Raw genomic sequence first — 15056 nt, forward strand, 5'->3', positions numbered from 1 at the left:
TTGGAACAAAAGCACCCTATGGATCCCGAAAGAGAAGTTGCCTAGTGATGTATTCGTATTCGTGTAGCCTGCCTCGCTCGTCTTAGAAAGAAAGAAAGAAAGGAAGAAAGAAAAAAAAAAAAAAAAACATAGACCTGAATATATGATCACGTAAGATTTAATAGTACATTTAAGGTTTTTTAAAAAATTACTTATCCCTTTTCACCTTCGGCTAAAACTCACATCTGATTATTTTATCTTCTTCTGTCTGTATTATGTTTCCTTTCGTAATAAACTTCAAATAGGTAGATTTGTTGGTATATGGTGCTTAAATGGCCACTTGGTTACACTCCCCACAACACCAAAAAAAAAAAAAAAAACAAAGGAGGGAGGGACCGGGAGAGAACGAGTGCGAGAAATGGCCAATTTAACCCAATGATCACCCACATAAAGATAATTCAAACCAATGAATCCCTTGTGAAGACCATATAAGATGAGATTATTGGCATCATGTATATAGATGGTAATTTATGACTCGATTTGCCAATCTGACGTGCAAACAGTCCACCTTAAATAACTTTAGATTTGACGTAAATAGAATTAGATCGTAAATGGTTTAAACCTATTTATTAAATGAATTGAGTTCAGATTTAAGTCTTTAATCCATTTAACCTATTCAAAAATTAAATATACTTGTAACTCTATTTAATCTATTCAAAATATGTTTAATTTATTTAAAACCTATTTAAGATATTTAATCGAACCTACTTAACCTATTTCATTTGTTTAAAATTCTTTAATCTACTAAAAATTTGTTTAACCTAATTCGATCGGTATAATAAATAGATTTTGTGGGCCAGAATGGTTTTATCTGTTTAATAAACACGTTGAATCAAGATCTAAAATCGTGATCTGTTTAATAAATATAATAGATTTGGCTCGAAGAATTGTTAATCCGATCTCATGCAATTGCCGCCCCTGATCGTTGGTTGGTGGGGGCAATCACTTGCTTATCCTTCTCTTCATATTTTTCGATCTTGCCGAAAATCAAATAGCAGCCTTACGTAAGGGAGCTGCTGCTACTCTGATCATTTGTGGTTTTGAAGTACAATCATGTGAAATGCTGAGATCCATGAAGTGGATGTTTGCTGCCCCCCTGAGGACCCACTCGATGCGTTTTGATGACTTTTAGTGCGTGCCAGGTGGATACTGTTTCATTTCTCCTAACGAGATAGTAGAGCCATTATTTAACCCAAAACAAGACCGTCATGGCTTGGACAAACTCCTAAAATTTATCTCTTTCATCTCAAGGTGGGACTAATAATAAAACTCGAGGAAATTCAAAATTTTGGTAGAAGGGAAAGGATAGAGATTGCTTCGATATTGACATTTTCATGACAAAATTGAATAAAAAAGATTTGCTAATCTCAACATATAGTTTTTTTTTTCATTTTAAAATGCAAAGCATGAAGTGAGTCTTAATTGCACATTAATATAACAAGTGCATAAAATTCAATGGCATCATGAGGTAAATCTAGGCTATGGAATTGTTACGGCATTTTAAATAAAAATAAACTGGTAGCGATTAACATTCCTTTTACCGAAGAGTTGTTGATAGGCAATAAACATTTTAGTAATTGGAGTAGATTTGAGCAGTATGAGAATAGAAAATTTAGTACTGAAATGATTGTCGTAGTTTAGTGGATGGCCATTGAAAGTTATTTAACAATGTAAGGAAAACCATAAAATTATATCTGAAAAGCAAGTGCTGCATTAATTATCTCTCTCCTATTTTCTGGATATATGCTTCACAATTTTTGAAAATTTATGAGATTAAAAGGGAAATTTCTAAAAGAATTAAAGAAAATTAAACAATATATAATATGCACATTTTTTCTCTTTTTCTAAAAATAGTGGTGGGAGAACAACCAATCAAGTTCAAATCCAAATACTCTTTTTGGCTCGAGTAGTAAGGAGAAAGATGTCAAACTTTAGACTAAAATCTGACTATCTTAATACACCTACTTTTGATAACACCCAAAACCCTCTACATAAGGTTGGACTTATATGTTGATGGGGTGTGTGATCGGGTTAAATAAAAAGTGACTGCATTATATGTATTTCTGAAAAAATCTTACTTCGGGAACTCCGCTACCTCTTCTCTTATAAGCGATTTCATTTCTTTTTCATATCGCTCTTTTTGAAAATATCATTTTCTAATATTCCTCCACCTTTCTTTTCTTATGCCTTAAGTCTTTTCTATACCTTACCTTTTAATTTTTTCGATCTATTTTTTGTATAGTGTATTAAGTTACATCTCCAAAAATTAGAAAAGAAGAAGACAATATTTCCACAACAGAAGGTTTTGTCGCTACAAATTAGATCAAGAGTTATTCATGCAAAAGGTAGGTGGATGATCTCATCTTTCACTTTAATCAAAGCAATTCCATCTTGATCTCTAAAGAACATAGCGTAAATTGGGATCTTTTTGTACATTTTATCTTTCTTTTTTTTTTTGTTATCATGTAAAATTTTTTCCACTATAATTCAATCAACCGATGAGAATTTATGATTTTGAGGAATATAAATTAAACCTAATTCATTGATCAAAGAAGCATTTCGGGCTAGATACTTTATAAAATTATAGTTAATTTTAACAAGAGATTTACAAATAGGTTGTGCAAATTAAGAATCTGCCAAATATTTTTTCTTTTATCAAAACATTATCTATGATAATTAATATCATCCCCTCTAAATTTTAAAGCACATACAAGAAGGCAATTTTTTTCAACCTCCTTGGATCTACTTCTAAATATTATGTCCTACGATGCAAATTTTTTTTTATATTTTTTAGATTACAGCATGATAATGAGAAATTAATCTTTATCCTTTTTTGCAAATAATACATTGTTTCTCTTTCTTCCCCTAAGAAGGAGAATTCTTTATTAAAAAGATGAACATTGATCGGTTGAAATATTAAAATGAGAATAAAAATTTAACCATTGACTAATTGACTAAGGTTTCCAAACAAAATATTGATGGAAACCTATTAAAGATTATATTTATTTTTCTTTTTTTTGGTCAACTTGTACAATTTCATTGTGCATATGTGTATGTATGTATGTGTATACAACTAAGATGTATAGATATTTACACAAAGGCAATAATATTATTTAAATACCTATTTCATTCATTTTAAAAGCAAATTCCATAATTTTTTAGTGTATTGGGTGCGTTAAAAAAATCATGCAGCATTGATAATAATGAAACATTTAATGCATTTTTAAAATTACGAAGACATCCCTCTTGAATTTAAATGCAAGAGATTCCAAATAGCTATATATAGCAATGCTTTAAAAACCAACAAAAGAAAGTCCCAAACAAACATCCCTATCTCTTGGAAATATGAAATCCAATTAAGAGTAAAATAACTCAATATATAGATGCTCATTAATAAACCCCATGTGCAACCTTTCAATGCGCCATCTCGTACCATAATCCTATGCATGTCTATGTATGTTTCTATGTTATTTATTTTTATTCATATATATTTTATCACCTTTAGTTGCAAAAGCTTTGAGGCTAACCACATGTCACATGCTCGAATTGGACATTGCCTTCCACGATGGACCTACCTTGGTCCACTTAATAAATTTTCTTTCTTCGGGTTATCTTTTTAGTTTTTTTTTTATCCTATGTAAAAAAATAGAAAAGCCCTCGCATACTTGAAAATGTGTATAGCTAGAACTAGTATGCACAATGTAACTTTTATGTGGTGATCTCCATGGAAAGCTTAATAAAGGGAAGAGGTCACATTTTTTTTCTTTTTAAATAGACAGATCTGAACGGGACCAGCAACCTTGCCTAGATTCTTGTCATTGCCATCGTGTTATTATCTTAATCAGAGGATTATGATCTCAACAACTAGGATTAGGATAGCTGCAATTGGCCCGTATTTTGTCGCCCATAGGAGGGAATAGGGGCATATTGGGAATATGACCTCAAAAAGAAGGCGGGTTCGTTGGCCCGTAGGTTCCGTCAGGCCGCGCTCCCAGGTCCGGATGGGATGTCCGCACGCGCCGGAAAAGTAGTGGCCCTGGTCTGGCCCGAGAGAATATCTCGTCCTTTGTCTCCACGTGGCGCTAAACTATTGGCGGTAAATTTACGGGCGGGAGATCATGTCTTTTTTTCGTCTCATCCCCGAATGTATCGGGTGTTACCACTTTTACAAAATATCCCCGATCTTTGCATGTTATTACAATTACGCCATCATAACCGTCTATTTTGAGTGGACGCAAATCTTGATGCGGATTGTAGGAGGTGCTGTGGTGCGGGAGCCTCAACCTTGTACTAGGGGAACACCTACCTCGGCCTCTGGGATGCAAAGAGACATGGCCTGAATGTGTGAATTAAATCAATTGACTTTTAGCAAAAATAAATAAATAAATCAACTGACTCGCACCAAATCTAATTGAGCCCATTGGATTGGATGAGGAAGTGGAGTGCTTAAGATGGATGGCTGAATTAGCCCCAGTAGATGACTCAGCATGATTGTGGTCTTTAGACTTAGAAAAATTAAGTGGAAGATTTAGATGACTTAATAGCAAAAGCAAAAGCTACATAGGAGGCTTCAAATTAGGCTATCTTTATGAGAATGCAATCAAATAGTAAGAGGTTCACCACACATCTTGCTGATAAATGCTTGTTGGCCACCTACTTTTTTTATCAGTCAACATCTAGAGGAAAGGATAAGGTGTGAACCTTACAATTCATATATGTTATCCAAGAAAAAGACCTACAATGATGCATAAACTTCCTATCAGAAGGTATATATCTATTAAATTTTGTTATAAAGAATTACAGATGGTTTCCTTTCTCAATCACATATCTCTTTCTTAATCACAGCCTATCTATATATCTCACAGGGGGAAAAAAAAGAAAGAGAGTTTCCTTAAAATTTCTGTTCATGAACAGGGAGAAAATATTGGGTGATGCATGACTTGCGAAGATGAAGACACCCTGGTATTAACCATAGAGAGACCCAATCTTGTGGGCTACGAATCAAGAAAAATAGAAGGGAGGATATTATTGAAGTTTTACAAGATATATAGCCTCAACCAAACAGTATTTAATTTAGACTCTCAATTATTGCTTGAAGCCTTGGAACACCATATAAATTAATCAATATCAATTAATCAATATCAATTATTACAGCAATACATTGTTATATAGCAAGGATTAATATATATAAGAATTCAGAAAAATCTAGACAGAGAGAGAGGTCCTAGTGTGACGGACAAATCTACTTATTCTCTCTCTCTCTCTCTCTCTCTCTCTCTCTCTCTCTCTCTCTCTCTCTTCATGTATATTTTTAGTTTCAGGAGGCCCTGTACCTTTCCTTCCGGATTCGATTAAATCGCCGATGCCCCTTCTCTCTCTCTCTCTCTCCCCCCCTCTCTCTCTGTTTGGCTTCTGAGAAATGTCCCAGACTTCCAAGGTAAGCCTAAGAGAAAGAAAACATTGTATAGATATATGGGTCTTATGTTTTTGTAAAAAATTATCTTGTTTTCCTGCTGAGATTTGTGGTGATGGAAAAGCCAACGTCCCAATCCGTTTTCTTTGATCCTTTTTTTTAAATGAGCTTCAGTTATTTGCGGAGATTAGCAAAAATTTGGCATCAAAATTCGATCTTGCTTAGGATATACTTTGTTTTCTCTTCCTTTTTCCTTTGTCGGGGTCTTGCTTTATTCCCATTTCAGGAATTCTTTCTGCAAGATTTTTTTGTACGTTTGAGCATTTAGTCCGCACCAATTCTGTCCTCTTCTCCTCTTCCAAAAAGTCTCTTTTTTTCCCCCCGAAATTTTATTGTATTCTCTGTTCTTTTCTCCTTTCTTTTTCTCTTAAATTTGTCCTCCTCCATTGATTCGTTTTGATGGTACATTGGTTCTTTCTTTTTAGCTCCCTCGAGTTTTGATCTTGGTGGTGAATGGTGATATTCCCCTTTGGATGCGAGACTTCGGGTATGGGATTTTTCTAAAAGGCCAGGGGAAAACAGTTCTCTTTTATGGAGTTCGATCATCTTTTATATGCTTATTAAAAAGAAAAAGAAAACAATCTTTTTATCATCTGATTTCTTTGTGAAAAGAAGACACGGAAGCCATGATTTCCTCTCTGTCCGTGTCTCTCATGCCTCCTGGTGCCTTCTGATACAACTCCAATAGATTCCTCTCTCTCTCTCTCTCTCTCTCTCTCTCCCTCCCCTTCTTCTCTATCCTCCTTGGGTTCCTCACCGGGCTTTCTGTTTTGCTTCAAGAAGAGATGGGATGATGGGAAAACTTCCTTTTTACCTCAGTTGTATCAAACTTTGTCCCCTCCTTGATGTCTTCCTTCCTCACTTGGGTTTCTAGTTTTAAGAGCCTCTTTATGTGCTTTTTGAGGAGTTAAAGCTAGGTTCTACCCAGAGATCTCCTCTTTTTCTAACACCCTTCTCTTCATTGTGTTGTTTCTTTTTCTTTTTTTTCCCCTCTAATTGGCATGCAGGCCTGGTTTTGACTCCCAAGCGAGGAGGAGGAGGAGGGGGAGTGGATGGAGAGGGACACCTTCTCAGGCCTTGGCAATGGCACCCAGGTGGACAGCAAAGTTCTCCAGACTTTCCAGAAGAGCTTTGTCCAGGTCCAGAGCATCTTGGATCAGAATAGGCTGTTGATCAATGAGATCAACCAGAACCATGAGTCGAGGATCCCCGACAACCTCAGCCGGAACGTCGGCCTGATCCGAGAGCTCAACAACAACATCAGGAGGGTCGTCGAGCTCTACGCCGACCTCTCTAGCTCATTTGCCAAGTCCATGGAGTCCTCGGAGGGAGACTCAGCTGGCACTCTTAGGTCTTCTGATGGGAAGCCTGGCCAGAAGAGAATTAGGCCTGGGTAGACGCAAAGTGAGGCAGAGCCCCTTGTCTTCTTCCTTGGGAGGCACAGAGATAATGGTGGTAGGATTGGACCTTGATAGCTTCGCAGAGAAAGAGAGAGAGAGAGAGAGAGAGAGAGAGAGAGAGAGAGAGTAGAGTCCAATAATAGGTGATTTCTTGCATTGTTGTAATCCTATCTAACTCCGCTTCCTCTCTCTGCTCTCATTGAAATGATGCTCTGCGTGCATTCTGAAGTAGTTTAATTTTCTTCTAGTGTTCTTGTATCCGTCCTATGGACATCCCATAATAATAGAGTGAGCATTGCAGCTTTTCTTATAGATTGCTGTCGATCCTTATTTGCTGGGTTTTTATTTTTGAAGCTAATTTTCTTTATTTAGATTGTTGTTGAATCTTATATTGGTTTTGTCCGAAGTTGTTTGCATGTATGATGGGCATGAATTGTTGTTTGTAGTCTAATAGAAAACATTTCCAGAAGCCTTATCAACCACAGTCGTTTGTTATTCTGATGTCTCAGCCTTTAGCCTTTTGCCCTCCACTTTCTCTTGTCTTGAAAAGTTCGAGAGCTGATCCGGGTTTTTATCGTTCTCTTGATTGATTGTTCTTCCGTGGTCACCACCATTAATCCCTGATGAAACCAATCCTAGCTCCTTTTTTAAGAGCCTTGCCACAAACTATTTGTCCGTTTCTGCGATCTTTTGTAGAGGACTGTAGTGGTGGGTGCTGTTTCCCACTTCATAAACCTACAAAAGAGAGATGGAGAGGCCCCTGAAGCCCTTTCATCCCATGGAATCAAACCTTTTTCTGGTAGCTAAGAGACACTTTCCATCCTTTGTGTGGAAGGGGAACATGAATCTCCCTGTGAATGCCTGCAAAGTTAGTGGGCTTCTGAAGATGCTCTATAGGACATCAACAGGAAAGCAACTTTTAAACAATTTTTTTGGCTTCCAATCATATACCACAAGGCCAGAATCTCAGATAAGAGCAGATGAGCTTTTTGACCCTTGTCCTGTTCTAGCAAATGCCAATCTCATGCATGTTCTTTAGTTGGAGCTCTAAGAAAGCAAAATATTGGAGAATGGAAAGCAGCACAGATGGTCTCCAGCAAAGAACTAGAACACCACAGCAATCCACATAAGGTTTTACCCCAACAACAGGAAAAAGGTGCCCATAGGTTCCTTTTGAAGATTTCCATTGTCTGGATCTCCAGTACAATTTTATTTGTAAAGAGAATATTTTTCAAAATTTATTCAAAAAAAAACCCCATACTTGCTGTTGGAATGATTAATAAGAGATATGCTTGTTATTCCAATGATTAATATAGGTCGTATGAGATCTTAGGGATGATGGTTTCGAAACTTATGACCTCAAACAACCAAGACCAATCTTTTCATGGGGCATTTGCCATGACTAATTGAAGCTTGCTCCTTTTGCTCCAAAGGATTATAGGGAATCAAGTGGATCTGAAGTGTGGGTAGGTATCCAAACCATGGTTGAACTAACTTCTTCCTATATTTTGAAGCCACTTTTTTTTAAACTTGTCTATTTTCTTAGCTTAACACTACTAAGCTAAGAAAAGTCTCTAGATAGTTAAAAACTAGAAAGTATTATCTATTAACAATTCATAGTTCATACAAGTAATGGTAGATAGACCTGAGTGCTGACACTTAACCCCCTTCCTTCCCTTTTCAAACACATGAAAGTGCTTTTGGTTGAGTTTTTAACTAAGCTCTGCTTTGCATATGATATTTTTAATAGAAAGATGTCTTTGGGAAAGAATTGAGAGGTACCCAATTGATAGCTTTGCATGCCAGCTGACAATTCTTTAAATAACATAATCTGCAGTAATTTATAGTTTTTGAAACCTCAGGCTTCATGGTAGCAATCTTTGTTTTTAAATCTTGATTGTTGATTTAGAGTAGATATTTATCTGTTTTTCATGAGGAATGCTTGTATTATCTTCATTAGCTTTATCTTCTTAACCAAGGTGCCTGGAGGTGCAAGAAAATAGCATGTACTCTGCAAAACTGGCAGTTGGGTGTATGCCTAAGCTCCTAGTTATCCCTCTAAGAGGTCATGGTTCATATTTGTTGCATGTAGTCTCACAGATGTACTAGAAAAATTTTGGGACAATAACATGTAGAAAGATGAAAGATTCAAGATAAAGGTAGCTTCTCTCTGTTGTGTGGTAGATTCTTGTTAGACATTCATTATTGCTCATTTTATGTTGTTAAATTCTTTCATATATTTTTCACTCTTTGCGCCAAATGGACTAGGAATTGTCTGTTGGCACCCCTTGTTTTATGCACTGAGAAAGTAGTATTTTTCACTATATTTATTTTTTTTAAAAAAAGGAAATTCGAATTCTTTGCCTTTTTTCTTGCCATTTTTATAGATGTGAGTTGCTGTTGGCCTTTCATTTAGGATATTCTCCAAAAAAAAAACAAGAAAAAGGAAAAGGGGAAAAAAATAATCCAATGTATTTTTGCAATATTTTAGTTTTCCCACCAACCATGGTTAGACAAACTCGATTTTTCTAATTATTTTAGTTTCTAAGACTTTTTCCAAGAAACTAGTCCGAGGCTATATTTTATTGGTGTCCCATAATCCCGATTACATTCCAAATAATTTTCTCATGTTAAACTTTCTTAATGTTCATACTTTTTTTAAGAAAATTGAAAAAAAAAATCCTAAGATCTTATTTGTTTATCTTTTACAATTGTTTTATCTCCTCATTCCCCTTTGTTAGTTGGTAGTTTGCACACCTATTTAAACTTTTTTAGGTATGTATTCATCTTCAAGGCAGAGAGAAAGAGAACTTTTTATTTTAATTGTATTATATGTTAACTCTTTTTTCTTTTTTTAAAACACCAAACAATTGTTTCCTAACCAATAATTCATATATTCAACTTAGTAAGATGAGCTTTCAAATATGAAACAACTTTTCTAGTTTTTTTTCCTCATATTCTATAATGTATTAGATAAGAGACTCGAACTTGGAATCTACCTTTACCAAGCAAAAGAAAATTCAGATATTTCAAAATCTTTAAATGTTCTTTCTTTTCTTCAGGAGTGAAAAAAAAAAATCCAATCCTCAAAATCCTAAATTCTAGGAAAATATATCTCTGCTCAGTGACTTTGAATTTCGCATCACTAGTCAATGTGCTATAATCAATTTTATATTAGCAGACATCTCAACTAACTGCATCAATATATCTACTTTTTTTACTTGTACAATTATGACATTAATCTAATAATCATTTGTCTTGCTTCCTGTGACATAATTTGTTGTTAAATTCTCCTTGATTAATGTTATTATAAGCTAATAGATGGCCTAGTGCAGGAGTTCGATTTTATTTTGACAGAAGCACCCCTCTTACTTTTTCCATCAAGATTATCTCGAGAAAGATAAAGACAAGCTCCATAGCTGCTATCATAAAGGAGAAGTATATTTATCAATTTTCTAAAGGAAAGATCATTTGATAATGATGGACGCCAGCCAAAATGGTGGTCCGCATGTGTCATTTATGGGCCCATCCCGTGACGCAAGGAAAACAAAAAGGAGATCTACCAACATTAGCCGAAGTCCGAAGGCTAGCATTGGCCGAATGCCAACGCAATTCCCTCCTTGAAATAGGAGTTTCCTTTGAGCCACCACAACGTCATCTTATCAATAGCACATATTAATTGAAGTAGTTTAAGATATCATATATGCCCAAGTCATGGATTAGTATTACCAGACACAGCTTTACTCTCTTTCTTTTTTTCTTGGGGGGGGTCTGTGTCCCACCGCCATGTCTCCAAACAAATGACTTGTTTACCTTTGCTCATAGTTTAGGGATTGTGGGTTTGCAAATATAGGTTGGCTCCTCATTTGTTTATTTGTAAGTACTGGCGTTGTGAACGAGGTTTAGAGGAAGGGAGAAAAGATTCCAACCTATCTTCATGCTTATAAAAGCAACCTTAGATTAGTAGGACCTTTTTTTTAAAGATTCCAACCTATTGCTCGGAGATTTATAAAGTGGGATTCCGTTGAGCATGAGTTAGCACAACCGTTCCTAGAAGAAGAACAAGGCTTAATTTGGGATGGAGTGCGTTGAATTGTGCATATGGGTGCATGATTTGCCTTCCACGGTTCCCTATAAAAGATTATACAAAATAATACATGATGTATTAGATTCCTAGCTAATTTTTTTACACGGTATTTTAGAAACTAAGATTTCCATAGTTGATCGAGTGGAGCATGAGAATATTGTAACATGCTAATAGTTAGCTCATTGGTCGAAAATCTATTTATTTCTCATTTATTTGTCATCGGTCAACACTTATTGTAAAATATTTAATATCTTCGGATAAATTAGGTAAACCACTTGATTTAGGTAATTCCTTATGATGACTATTATAACTACACTCTATGCCTCTAGTGTGACCATTTTGTTATAGTTTTATTATGTGCTATTCCAATGCATTATTTTATTGGTTAAAATCCCAAAATATATGTGGTAATGTGTATATGTTTGTGTTTCTGTTTATATTTTCAGTCCAATGGTAATTCAGCTTAAAGGTGGAAAAAAGAAAAAAAATTGACCATTAATGTAAACGACGGTTTTAGATATTATCGATGCCGATGTTCTACTATGATGGTGCTCCAATGATATATTTTGGACTATTATGGACTGGTTGGACATGTAGGAAAGTTCAGATTAGTTTTGGAGTAAAACCAGACTTACTTAACACTTAGCATGGAGTCTATTTTAAACATTCCAAGTGTTATCATCTAACTTTTTAATAGAACAACATTGTATATATTAGTTTCATCGTAATTTGAGCCTATTTTGTATTAATGATGCCCAACAAAACTCAAATTAAAAAAATATTTTACCTGGAAAATATGTGGTTGGAAGGTAATTCTACAACCATAGAATGATTAGCTTAGGTCTTTCAAGGCTACCCATACTCATCTAGAAGAAAACAATGCCGCTAGGTGGCGTGGTAACTAGGAGTTTAAAATTCATGCTAGAGATAAGTGGATTGGAGACTCCCCTATAAAGGCATACTTAGAGCTCAAGTCGATACAAATGGAACGCTGTACGAATGATTGTAAAAAAGAATATTTAGCAAGTTTGACATAGATATAATTATTAGTTGAGAAAAATTTAGAAATTCTCTAAGAGGAAAGAAAATGATATCATTAGCTAAATTTGGGCCAAATTAAGTTTTTGATTATATATTGTCATTCATCTTATTATCTTTTTTAACATCTGTGTTCTCTTTTGACTAAAAAGGGAAATTTGCCTTTAAGATAGAATGGTCAGACCTTACTAATTAAAAGAATAAAGGGAAACTATGGTCTCTAGAAGGCAAGGAAGAATTTTGCTTCAGGTTTCACCCCAAAAGTTTATTGACTTTCTATTAATTGTTGAAAGTGATAAAAATTGAAGAAAAACTTTCACTAAATCAAGAAGTTAGAATAGTAGGTTGGAAAAGATTTTGCACGATTTTAGCATTAAAATTCCAGCACTCAAAAAGATGAACAGTGACCACCTTTAATAAAGTTAGACTCCTTTATCTTTTTGTTTTTTCTCCTTAAACAAAGCTGATTGTTGCTTGAGAACATGTAAGGCTGCAAAAGAATGCTAATTTTTCCTATTGTGCTTGGTAGTGGCTAATTAATATTGTCGTTACCAAATGAATCTTATGCCATTTAACAAAAATGGCTTAACATGTCATTATAAAATGCTAAAGGGACAACCAAAAAATAATAAAATACAGAAAGGGATACATGGATAATGTATAACTTTCCCATTGGACCTTTTATAACACAGTTTATATTTGTTAAGAATGTGATTGGATAGGGAACAAGTGAGGAGATAACCTTATATTTTCTCTCTCATTCTACCAAACAACCTTTTGAGCTGATCAAATAGGACCACTCCATGCTTATGACACTGGAGGGAATATCCCTTTCACTTCCATCATAAGCCTATTCTATAAAAAGGGATGGAATGGGCTTCTCTCCCACAAATACCATATAGCCAATTACCACAAAACTCATCCACTTTTCTAAAAAAAACAGTGAAAGGGTGATTTTGCTGCTGTAAAAAATTTAGATCATATAGAATCTAATGCATGCTAATGCACTATATTCCATCCTAATATCCCTTCCCACTTATTTCTCCAGCCAAACACCAAGATATTCTTATCCTGCGGAATAAATCCGTGTCTTCTATATCACCCAGACCAACTTTTCCAGTTTTTTAGAATATGTCCTGTAATCAAATGCAGTCAAAGATATGTATAAAAAAGTTATACAACAACCATGTAACTTTTTTATACAAGATTTGTATGCTATCTTAATGTACTACTCTAAATCCTTGAATGCGTTTCTCAAACAAAATATTTGAACCCATGCCATAAAAAAAAAGACAAGAATGTCACGTTCACATGCCCTGTGGCAAATTACCATCCACAGGACAAGCCAAACTAGCCGTTGATTTTTGTGGGGGTAAAAGATTGCATGATCAAAAGAATACCAACGTGATTCACGAATGACACTTCCTCCAACCAGATTACATAACTACCCCTGACCTTCCTTATTTTTACGATGCCACCATGGTCCCAAACAACTAGTCCCCTTGTCGGTGAGAGGGATTGTCCCTGGGTGACAAATGGGTGTACAATCTTCTGCTTTTAGTTGTATTACTCTCGGGTACAAAATTAGTTAGTTTAAAGTGGCTAACGTGGACCATCATTGGCCGTACGCTCCGTGCGACCTTGGAGAGGAGTAGCGTCATCCGTCGCCACCCATCTCGAATTGGCGCGAATCTCCAGACAGATCCCGAATACGGTTCTTTTGATCGTTCGAAAATTTTGTACGGTGAGATATCGTCTATACAGAGTGTCAGGGTGTGCGAGCCAAACACCCAGCTTGGGTCGAACCTCCTCCGAAAAGAAATATGCGTCGGTTCTAAATTCTAATATAAAGTTTTCTTTTTTTTAAAAAAAAAAATGGGAGACTTAGAGCTCACATAGAAGTCGGTCAAGGCCCTGCCACGTTTACCTGAGGCCTGGTGTGGTGGCGGTGACACATGGTGCGTTTTGTGATTAATTCGCTGCCAGATGGATTATGCACAACGGACTACAGTGTGGTGGATGCTCACCGAAGAAAATGCGAGCCTAAAAGCGGGATGGAGGCACCTCCCGGGATCTCACCTCCCGAAGCTAGCATTAGCAAATTCTAAAGAGAGCAGCAGCAATATCATGCACCAAGGATAGGAAAAAAAAATTATAACATTAAAATTATTAGATTGGTGCCATATCATAATTTGTAGATTAAAATAAAATATTGGCTAGAACTATGATCCATCAAATCCATATTCTATTTTGGATCCTTCACTGTTTATATCTTGTACGTACATCCAAAATAAGTATTAAAAATCTAGGCTCATGAAAGGTAGGGATGTCTTTCATCATATTTATTTAAAATAAATGTAAAATTGAATCAAAACTTTTGCATGATCCTTTGATTAAAATAGATAATCGAACGAGTTTCAAATTGATAAAACCAGCTTTATTATTTAAGTTTGCAATTCTTTTATGCATGAACATTATAAAAAAAATAAGCAGAAACATACCCCAAAGATTTACTATTTTTCACGACTGCCCAATCATACATCATAGGTGCCCACTATAAATAAATAGGCGAGCTTTAATTTAAAACTCAAAATAAAATAAAATAAGCCAAGTTGCCAATGATTATTAATAATAGATTATCAGTTAAACTAAATATTAAAAAAATTTGTTCAAGAAATTGTCCAAATTTCTACTAATTACAATACTTCAGTCTCACGGAGAGATGCTTATTAACCTAGTTATAGCCATACTTTTCTTCTAGTTCACCTTCCAATAACTATAATATAAATATATAAATTAATATAATAGTTATAACTTGTTATAGCCATTGATGAAATATTTAATTATTATAGTATCCTAGATTTGATCCTGGACTTATACATATCTTGAATAGCTACAAATCATACATACACGTCTAGTGTCCATTGAGGCAGTAGGAAGCGGTGAAAGACCGCCTAAGGTTAAGAGCGGTGAGTACACTCCCACTAACCATTAAAGAATGGAAAAGACCACTCCCCAT

The 15056-nt window shown here is 35.3% G+C and overlaps 1 pseudogene across 1 annotated transcript; it reads left to right on the forward strand.

The window, feature by feature from the left end:
- Positions 1 to 5335: 5335 nt before the first annotated feature.
- LOC103712670 (protein ELF4-LIKE 4 pseudogene) lies at positions 5336 to 7033 on the forward strand (annotated as a pseudogene). The gene is made up of 2 exons (XR_015967541.2): positions 5336 to 5476; positions 6520 to 7033. The product of XR_015967541.2 is annotated as a protein ELF4-LIKE 4 pseudogene (transcript).
- The last annotated feature ends 8023 nt before the right edge of the window (positions 7034 to 15056 follow it).

The sequence above is a fragment of the Phoenix dactylifera genome, chromosome 7 (assembly GCF_051530095.1).
Source record: "Phoenix dactylifera cultivar Ajwa chromosome 7, Ajwa_hap1_PhDact_Kaust_v1.1, whole genome shotgun sequence".
Classification (NCBI taxonomy): domain Eukaryota; kingdom Viridiplantae; phylum Streptophyta; class Magnoliopsida; order Arecales; family Arecaceae; genus Phoenix; species Phoenix dactylifera.